The sequence below is a fragment of the Crinia signifera genome, chromosome 5, assembly GCF_055691185.1.
Source record: "Crinia signifera chromosome 5, ASM5569118v1, whole genome shotgun sequence".
NCBI classification, from domain to species: domain Eukaryota; kingdom Metazoa; phylum Chordata; class Amphibia; order Anura; family Myobatrachidae; genus Crinia; species Crinia signifera.
In genome coordinates, this window is record NC_139221.1 from 67,712,311 (window position 1) to 67,723,423 (window position 11,113).

General features: G+C 46.9%; 1 long non-coding RNA gene across 1 annotated transcript in view; it reads left to right on the forward strand.

The window, feature by feature from the left end:
- Window positions 1-9,242, forward strand: part of LOC146079477 (uncharacterized) — a 30,670-nt gene extending 21,428 nt beyond the window's left edge. Inside the window, exon 3 of the long non-coding RNA XR_014474553.1 lies at window positions 9,216-9,242. This is a non-coding gene — a long non-coding RNA (uncharacterized LOC146079477). The remainder of the gene's footprint in view (window positions 1-9,215) is intronic.
- The last annotated feature ends 1,871 nt before the right edge of the window (window positions 9,243-11,113 follow it).

An 11,113-nucleotide genomic window follows, 5' to 3' on the forward strand; every position in this document is an offset into this window, starting at 1 on the left:
TTTATGAGTCTTTCCCTGTCAGCCAATTATATCTCGCGGGCTGCCTCTTGATTGGTTGCCGGCCCGCAAGCTCTGATTGGCTCATGGTCCCGCAGCCAATCAGGAGCCGGCCTGCAAGCTCTGATTGGCTGAAGGCCCAGACAGGCAAAGACATAGTGAAGGGGAAGGACTAGGAAATATGCGCCCTGTGCTGAGTGCTCTCCTCCCCTCCCTTCTAAAGCGACGGCGGCGGATAGTGAGGGGAAGGAGAGATGCGCTCTTCCTTCTGCATGGAAGCGGCGGCAGGTGTGGCAGCACAGCTGATGTTGGTGTCACCCCACTAACTGGTGACACCTGGTGCGGGCCGCACCCCCCGCACCTGCCTAGTGACGCTACTGACTACAAATACACTCTTCATGACCAAAGCAGGAATCACAGATGCCAAGGTAGAAGGGGAACTAATTACCCATAAATGGGACTGTTTGGGTAGGCCCAATGGTGGCCTTGGCCAGCTCTTCAGGCTGACAACTGTCCCTCCTTGCTTTGAGTAATATTTAACATTGTTTACTTTTTTGAGGGGTGTGGTTGGGCCATCTTAAAAGTATTGTAGGCCCTGGGCAAAGCAATGCACTGGGGCCACTACCCACAAATTAACGGGAATTTTATTTTAAAACAAATCATAACATGACCCTCCTGCAGTGCCACACCATCTCTCCACTTGCTTCCATACAATAAATGACTGTCAGCACTCTGATTGATAGCTAGCTCCAGACATCCCCAATCAGCATGTAGACAGCCATTCATTGTATGACTTGAGGCTTGAAAGCAGGAAGAGAATGCTGTCTGGCCGCTCTGATATTCTCTACTGTCACCCAAGAAGCTCAGAAGACTCAGAAGACAGCCCAATCTGCCCCTGCTCAAAGGCTCCTAGAATTGGGGGGCCCTTGTACCACTGCACATTAAGCCCATACGCTAAGATGGCTCTGGGGAGTGGTGATGGATCCTGAATGTGGTCTCACCCCCTGTAGCTGTCTCTAACAAACCTAGAAGGAATAGGACATTACTCCAACATTATGTAATAATAATGCTAGTTTCACTTCTAATAAGATTGTGTTGAATTTATGTTGGAAACATGTATAAACTGCAGATGACATTTGAAATGAATACCAATTTAAGGGGCACCATGTTGATGTCACAGCATATTTAAATCAAAATTGTGATCAAGTACTTTAATGCTTGCTTAAATATAGAAATCATTAAAGGAAATTGAACTACTGTCATTACATCTTTTGAATTTGCTGACCCGCATTATACCAAGGTTTAATTATTCAAGAAGTAACTGATAAAAAAAAGATTCATGGGGGCGTGGCCTGTTCGGGGAAGAGGGAGGAAGTGCGTCTGCAGAGCTCCTGCACACTTGCTCCAAAAAGTGCCTCAATGTTCCTCCCTGGACAAACCTCTACACCCTAGTTCCCATATCGGCACCCCAGACTACCGGGGGACAGAGTGGGAATGGTCGCGGAGTCGGGAGACCTCTTATAGAGGTCTCTTCGGATTGCGGCCTAGTTCACCTAGGAGCCGGGGCCTCGATTTTACTGCACCGCCGCCGGTGATCCGGGGTAGCGATCGCGACGGGACAGCTCGGACGCGGCGGCCGAACCCGGATTATTGGACCGGAGGGACCCCCCAGGACTGCCATACCTCTCCAGGGGCTCAGCCCCCCCACCTACACGGTAGGAAGATCTGTGGAGGCCGCCTCCGGTCCTGTACTGAGGTCGCGGCGGCCATCTTGGTTGCCGGGAGCTGCTGCGGCTGCGCCTCCTTGCTGTTCCCCCCGCCACACACTTCACCCCAGATAGCGGGCAATGGGGAGCGGCACTACTTAGCCCCCATTCACCCAAGTACCCACAGAGTGAAGCGCCCTTCCATCCTCGCCTACCAGGCGCAGGAAGCAGTGGGGGGTGGCCATATTGAGTGGGGCAGACACCCCTCACTCTCCCCAGTCTGGGCTACATAGGCTCAGTGAGAATATTGGCTGTGGCAAGGGTTTCATTCCCTGAACCTGGGGGGTTGCTGGTTGCTCCATACCCGGCCCTTCTCTCCTGCTGCAGGCCCTGGTCATCTCCTTCCTGATGCAGCCATTTCTGTACTCATTGCTGTGACTGCTTTGTACTGGGACATGTTTAAATTTAAAGTTCTGCAGTACTCTGCCACTGATCTCTCTGGGGTTTATCACTGTTAGATCTGCCTCTCCCCTACCCAGAGACCCAGAGCCCCTGCTGTGGTGCTGCAGGGACTACCCTGTTCTCCACTAGGGGCACTTGCTGCGGCAGGTTCAGCTTGAAAAAGTAGGACGGGCCCTACATTTGGGACCCTAATATGGGTCTCCTCCAAGTGCTAAAACTTCTATCTATGCTAATTTAGCATGTATGACTCCTCCCACCTTCTCCCAGAAGTAGAGGGATGCCTCAGTCTCACTTATGAAAGCGGGGCCTTTTGTTGTGTAACTTTCTACAAGCGGATCCCCCCCATAACTTGTTAGCCTATTTGACATGCTGTTCAGACGCTCCAAGACCCGAAAGCCGAACTCGCAAATCTCCTTCTTCAAACCGCCCTCTCAACAACCAAGACCTAAAGACGTGGTCCCCCCACTTCTCCCACGACCTCTCATCTCCCGTCCCCCATGGCAACGCCGGTTGCCTCACCTGCCCCTTGCTCCACTGAGGTTTCCATGGGAGATGGCGACGCCCTGACTGTGGGCACAATGAAGTTACTCCTAGCCCAATTTAAAGATGACGTCACTGCTGAATTCCGTGCCACTCTACAAGCCTGCCAACATTCGATTGATGACTTGGGTGGTCGCACTAACCATCTGGAGACTAAGATGAAGGAGGTGGTGGGGTCGCACAATTGCCTGCTCGATTCCCATAATGAACTTGAGGCGGAGGTCCGAGCATTACGCGACAAAGTAACGGATTTGGAAGATAGATCGCGGCGTAATAACATAAAGCTGTGTGGCATCCCTGAATCAGTGTCGAATAGTAGCTTACATGACTACGCTATGAAAGTCTTCAAGGGGCTTTTACCGCAGTCTTCTACCGCAACCCTGCTCATCGACCGATTTCATCGTTTGCCTAAAGCCAGGGCGGCTCCCGATAATGCCCCTCGTGATGTCTTATTGCAGATGCACTACTTTCAAACAAAGGAAGATCTGCTTAAAGCTGCCAGACCAACCTCTGACATGGCTACATCCCTCGGGGATATTCAGCTCTTTGAGGACTTATCCGCCGCGACGCTCCTGAAACGCAGGTCATTGAAGCCTATTACAGTCACTCTACAGAAAGCTGGTACTAAATTGTTAGTGACCCGTGAAGGCTCCATTGTCTCTATTAATTCTGTTGAAGATGGTCTGAGGCTGCTACAGTCGTGGAACATTACCGACCCCATCTCAGCTGACTCCCCCAGCCACAGGCTTCAGCAGGACTGGTCTGTGCTCGGGTAGGGGGTAAGCTCTGCTGGTTGTCTTGCTCTAACTGTTACCTGTTTGTTATGCACTTTCGTCCCTCACTCTTTAAATGTGCGTTTATGTGAAATTGTATGTCTTGCTTAATATTGAATCATCTACCACGTTATGGGACTTTTGTCATTTTTCTCAGTCAAGATTTGAAGGTCTGTTAGTTACCTATACATGTTATTTTGTGCTCCAGATATTGTCGGTTTAAGCCCTCATAGGTATAACTCTCGTTAGAGTTATGCTAATTTACTGAGATATAGTAGAAGTTATGCCACTACCCCCTTTACTCTATGTACACAGCTGCCTTGACATGGCGACTGGCTAGGATCTCAAGGGAGATCAACTTAGTTTTGTATTTACTTATTGTTTTACTTCCCCCATGTTTCCCCCTTTTGTCGCCTTTATACTCCCTAATACATCAGGTATAGCAATTTATACTTCCGATTTCCTCAGCGATGCACTAGTTGTCTTTTATACCCGCCATGGTTTACATAGCATCTATTAATGCAAAGGGCTTAAACTCCCCTTATAAAAGAAAGGTAGCTCTAAATTATTTTCACAAGCTAAAAGCACAAGTAGTAGCGGTCCAAGAGACGCACTTTCAAAAGCATAACCCATCCCTCTTCACTAATTCCAGATACCCTTATTGTTTTACGGCCAATGGTCCCACAAAAAAGGCCAGAGCAGCAATACTTATAGCTCAACACTGTGCATTTCAGCTGTCCTCTAAATATGAGGATCCCGAAGGGAGATTTCTAATTCTTGGAGGCCACTTAGATAATGTTGAAACCACTTTGGTTTCGTGCTATGCGCCAAATGCCAAACAAATAGCATTCTGTAGAAATTTTTGTAGAACTCTCCAACAGCACCTGAAAGGGGCCCTGATGATATTAGGAGATTTTAATATGGTCCTCGATCCTAGTATTGATCGATCACACCCTACTCATATTCGGCAGCAGAGGCCGTCTAATGATCCCTCTTCTAAGTTTCGTCAATTGCTGGCCGAATATGCCTTATTTGATGCTTGGAGATCCAAGCACCCCTCAGTGAGAGACTACACCTTTTATTCCCATGTACACAGGTCATACTCTAGGATTGACATGGCACTAGTGGATAGAGAGACACTAGCATCCATTAGCAAGATTATTATTCTTCCATTATCTTGGTCAGACCATTCCCCACTTATGCTTAGCTGGGAGGTTAGTAGACGCACAATTGCCCCGGGCTCCTGGAGATTGGGTACACATCTCATTGCACGCTCGGACGCTCGTCAGGCTCTAACAGATTCGCCAGACTCATATATCAAAACCAACTCCCCCTCTGATACGTCTGTCTTCACGCATTGGTGTGCACTGAAGGCAGTGATCCGAGGCTCAGCAATTCAAGTGGCAGCTAGAATGAAGTGACAGTACAAACAACGCCTGGCCTCGGCAGAAAGGAAAGCAGCCACATTACAAAGAGCCCAAAAAGCAGACCCCATAATAAAGCCCTTTTTAGACAACTCCTTGTTGCCCGAGATACAGTCAACACATTTTCCCTCACAGAATTCCACCCTAATATCCAAAGGCTCAATCAGAGATATTATACACTTGGAAATAAGGCAGGCCGCCTGTTGGCCCGTAAATTGAGGGGCCGTAGAGCCAAAGAACGCATACATGCGATTTACACCTCCAGGGGTGCCAAGGTAGTTGACCCTTTTGCCATAGCCGATACTGTACATTCGCAGAATACTGCTCGCAACTGTATAATCTAAAAGATGATCCCAACATGCCCCAACCAACTTTAGCTAAAATAAATAAGTTCCTGGAGAAGTTAGATCTTCCCTCTCTTGACTCGGAGGCTTGCGAAGCACTTAGCTCCCCGTGGATGCTGAGTGAGGTCGAGGCGGCCATTGGTTCATTCCCCTCAGATAAAGCCCTAGGCCCGGATGGCTACCCTTCTAACTTCTTCAAAGCATTTAAGCCTTCCCTTGCCCCTGTTCTCCTGTCAGTCTTTAACAAAACCTCTCACTCCTCCTCCTTCCATAAGGAGATGTTGGAGGCCCGAATAGTCACTGTACCGAAGCCAGGCAAGCCGCCCACAGCGGTACAAAACTATCGCCCCATAGCCCTATTGAACACAGATATCAAAATATTTGCAAAGATGATAGCCAACAGAATATCGCCATTACTTCCCAAACTCATTCACCAGGACCAGGTAGGCTTTGTGCTAGGTAGGCAAGCGTCCGACAATACCCGGAGGGTCATTAATTTAATGGAATATTGTCAACTCCAAGGCCTCCCGCTGTTAATTCTCTCTCTAGACGCGGAAAAAGCCTTTGACAGGCTTAAATGGGACTACATGAAGGCCGCTCTCACTAGGTTTGGGTTCAAGGGAGGAATATTACAATCCATTCTAGCGTTATACTCCGCCCCATTGGCCTCGGTATTCACCAATGGTTGCTCCTCCACCTCATTCAAAATTTCCAATGGGACACGTCAGGGTTGCCCCCTATCCCTCTTGATGTTTGCCTTGGCCATTGAACCCCTAGCGCAATGTATTAGATCCAGGCACTCTGTTGTTGGACCTGAGATTGGTGGGCTTTTCCATAAAATCAGCCTCTTTGCTGATGACATTTTATTATGCTTGCTTGAACCTGAGACTTCCCTCTCCCACTTACACCATATCCTAGACTCCTACACAGACATCTCCTTCTACAAGTTAAATACAACCAAAACAGAAGCCCTTCCAATTAATGTGTCGGAGGATGTCCTTCGACGACTAAAAGAAAAATACAAATACTCATGGCAATCAAAATCTATTAAATACCTGGGGGTAAATCTTTCTAGAGAGGGTGACTTAATGAGCTGTAACTTTGATCCGCTATATAGGGCATTTGAAAAGATTACCAAAGAGTGGATGATGCAGGAGGTTTCTTGGGTCGGCCGTATTGCAGCGGCAAAAATGGTCCTACTCCCCAAATTAATGTACCTTTTTCATACAATGCCTAGACCTTTCCCTAAATCTCTGTGTAATAAATTTAACCGCCTATTAGCCAAATACATTTGGGGCGGGGCAAAGCCGAGAATAGCTAGGTCCTCTCTGATTGACTCAAAGTGATTCAAACGACCTTCGCCACTTGGCATGGTCTAATCCATAGCACTCAGGATAAGGCGCTGCCTGCCCCACAGTTGTCCCTCCATTCCATAGCCCTCACGATTCAGGACCTACAATTAAACACTTGGTGAGATTTAGGCCTTCAGTCCATACAGGATGTTCTTCTCGATGGGACTGTAGCCCCCTTTTCCTTCCTTCAATTTAAGTACCACATCCCGAGGCAGGATTTTTACAAATATCTGCAGATACGGAATTGGTTGCAGAAATGCATGCCAAAAATTCCAGATCAGATTGGTTTCCCTAAAATCCTATCATTTCTCCTCACTTCCCAATCTACGAAAGGGAACATCTCTAGGTGGTATCAATATCTACTCAGCGTAGTGCAGAAAGTGAAGATCAGAAATGTTTTATAAACTGATTCATAGAATGTACTTCACCCCGGTGTGGTTACATAAAATTTGGCCTGATGTCTCAGCTAGCTGCTGTAGGAATTGTAGAATGGTGGGAGACCTCTTGCACATCTTTTGGCGCTGCCCAGCAATTCACTCACTCTGGAGCGAGGTTTTCCTACTTATCTCAGAGGTACTGGGGGTGACTGTCCCAAGGGATCCCCTAGTGGCGCTATTCCACTATCCCCCCAAAGATATGATCGGAGAGGACAAATACCTCCTGGGAAATATCCTGATAGCCACAAAAGCTACTTTAGCCTATCTGTGGAAATCACCCGAAATCCCTAACATATCAATGATTATAAATAAGGTACACAAACATTTGGTCTTCGAGACATCTGATTATAGTTGTTCCACACTGACCCCCTCTATACACACAAAGTGGCTTAAGTGGTCCACTTATAGGGAGAGAACGGGTTTCTCCACCACGCAAAATGTTCCGATTGGTCTGTCTTCCCTCAGATCTCCTAGTTCAAGCCCAGGTGTTCCTGCCCTGTGTTGACTTTTTGATCGCTACGTAGGCCATTGATAACTTGTTGATGTTGTGGCATTATAAACCTGATGTATTCCCCCCTCCCCATACCCTTCCCTCCCAATCTCTCCTTTTTTTTCTGTAACTGCCCCCCATCCCCCTTTCAACTCCCTTAAATACTGTTATTGTTATATATATCATATGCTGAAATTTTGGGCAACTAAAACAAAAAATATTTTTCTCAATAAAAATCTAATGTTAAAAAAAAAAAAAAGATTCATAATAATAATAATAATAATAATCTTAATGTTCCCATACATGGTACAATAATTGTTGTATTTAAACTAATTCGCATTGCATCGCATGCTATGGAATGCAATCCGTTAGCTACTTTTGGAGCTGTGCGATGGGATGTGCACAGGAGCACACAAAAAAATGTGTATGGGCACCTTTATACATTTTATATATATAAATAAAAATGTAAATGTTCATTTGTTCAAAATCTTAAGTTCTCCACCGATTTCTTAGAAATTTGGACACAACATTGCATTCTATATAAATGATGAAATTGCACAGTATCAGGCTGGAAGATACATAAGCGGCAATGAAGCTATATGGCGAATTCTTTAATTTCCAGCTGTTGTTCACTTAGTAGAACATCTAGAAAATGGACAATGCATTTATTTCACAGCTGCAAATGTACAAAAACCACATCGCCGGCTACCGCACATATAATTATCGCATATGCACGTAGATATGCGATAATTATCGCAAAGGACGGCTCTTGCTTTGTGGCCGGCGATGTGTGGCAGGTCCCCAGCTGCTCCGCCTCCCTCCCTTACCTGGCTGCTGGCTGTTACTCGCCTGCTGGTTGACGGGCTTGGCTCTGCCTCCTTCTTCCTGCACCCGGAAAGGGGATGTATGGGCTAGAGCGGTGGAGGCCACTGCTCCGGCCAGCACAGCATTGTGCTGCACAGGGAAAAAGTGAGGGGGGGTCGGCAGGGGGTCGTCGCAGGGCGGCAGAAGTCCATGCAGGGTGGCGGGGGTCCATGCGGGACGACGGTGGTCACGTTAAGAAGCCCACAGGCATTTATGGGGTATTGCCAGCTTTTGTTGTTTCACAGCTACAAATGTGCAACAAGCATGTCGCTGGATACGGCACACATGATTATCGCACTGACTGTCGGGCATGGCTCTACCTCCTCCTCCCGGCACCCTGCACCCGGAAGGGGATGTAGGGGCTAGGAAGGAGGAGGCCACTGGTCCGGCCAGCACAACATTGTGCTGACCGGACAAAAAGTGAGGGGGGGCAACAGAGGGTCATTGTAGGACGTCGGGGGTCCATGCGGGGCACCGGGGGTCCATGTGGGGTGGTGGGGGTCGCGGTAAGAAGCCCATAGGCTTCTATGGGGTATAGCCAGCTTTGCTAGCGTTACCCCCAGCAGCGAAAACCCAGCTTGCGGGTTTTCCTACATATGAAAATGCAGGAAAAACCCCGGTAACAGGGTTTGTAACGCATTTTCAATTTAGCGCATCTCGCTCGTGGACAATTATTTGTTGCTTGTTCTAGAGTCTGCAAACCAGACAATCTCTATATCTACACAGACAAAGGAACAACAAAAAATATTGTATACCCACAAGCACTGTAAAATTAAACATATTACAAACTTGCACTTTCTCTTTTCTTTCTTTTCCATTTAACCAGACAGAGCCTCAGCAACGCGTGGCCGGGTACAGTTAGTTTTTGTTATATATTTTAATACATATTATTATTACTACTACTACTATACGTTAACAGTTAATAGTTTGGTACTTGTTTCCTAGAAGGGCGTCCACGATTTTGATCTTAGGCATCGCAAGGAAAAAATCGCGTCGGTCGCATCGCATGCGGCCAAAAAATCGCATGCGATGCGACCGACGCGATTACCGCGATTTTTTATATGGAACAATGTTAAATGGCCCAATTGACCCGATTTCACATAGGGAACAATGTTAAATGGCCCACAGACCCCAAATACCCACCCTGAAGTGTGAAATGGCCCCCCCAATTGTTAACGCCACCCCACGATCAACGTCAACCCGAAGCGTGGCGAGCGCATCGGTATGCGTCCTCCGACCTTTTCATACCCCCACTATTTACGTCGGCGTGGAGTTGAGAAAAGAAAGTGTGGCGAGCGCAGCGAGCCACCGAACCCGAAGCGTTGCGAGCGGACGCGGAACACGCTCCCGAAGCGTGGCGGGCGCAGCGAGCCCCGCAAAGGGACACGAATTACTTAACATGTATTCCGTGTCCCCGCGCGGGGCTTGCTGCGCTCGCCACGCTTCGGGCTCGTATTCCACGTCCCCTCGCCACGCTTCGGGCTCGGTGGCTCGCTGCGCTCGCCACACTTTCTATTCTCAACTCCACGCCGACGTGGATAGTGGGGGCATGAAAAGGTCGGAGGACGCGTACCGCCTCCCCTCGCGGGCTCGCTGCGCTCGCCACGCTTCGGGTTGACGTTGATCATGGGGTGGCGTTAACAATTGGGGGGGGCCATTTCACACTTCAGGGTGGCTATTTGGGGTCTGTGGGCAATTTAACATTGTTCCCTATATAAAATCGGGTCAATTGGGCCATTTAACATTGTTCCCTACGTAAAATCGGTAATCGCGTCGGTCACATCGCATGCGATTTTTGGGCCGCATGCGATGCGACCAACGCGATTTACATTTTACCATGCAATTCTATGTAAAATCGCGGCCATCGCATCGGTCGCATCGCATGCCATTATAATGGCATGCAATGTACATGCGATGCCCGCGATGGGCGCCCTTCTAGGAAACAAGTACCAATAGTTTTCAAATTGTACAATGCATGCTGGAGAATCTAAAAACATTAGCATTGTTTGTTGGATATTGCTGTGTGGGCATTGCTCTTTTTCACTTGCCAAAACATAAAGAAATAGATACATGTTTTCTGGAGTGAGTTTATCTTTGCCTGATTTGTCATGAAAATCATGGTTTAACATAATATGCATATGTAATAGCACTAACCTTTCTCTACACCAACTCTCTTTTATATATACAATGAAAATCATGTTTTTCCAGCATTAGCGTATAAAAAAATTAATTGTATTCGATGCCCATTTACCCAATGTACAAAATAAATTAATTGGGAACAGTTGGTCTATTTGATTTCCTTGATTTATTCCTTAAAAGAGGTACATAAATTTCACAATTTAAAACATATATATATATTTACTATTATGTCTCTGCTTTCTGTTCTTTGGCTAATATACCTATGTATGCTATCTCTTTCAACTAGGCAAATGCATTGTGCTTGGACAAGTTGCAAGAATTAAAATAAAAACACAGGTGCTTTGACGATGATCCAAATGCAAAATGGACAGGCATAACTGTGTCTAAAAAGACATTACATCTGAACAGCGATTATTTAAATCATGATGAGTTGCACACAATAAATACTAATTGGTAAAGATGATTGAAGTGAAGGCTTTTTTTTTTTAAGTGTCAATACAAACTATTCATATGTATATAGCCTGATTCATACCCGCATGCAATCTAAATACAATGCTGAGGTTCACATTTTGTTGCCAGATCATA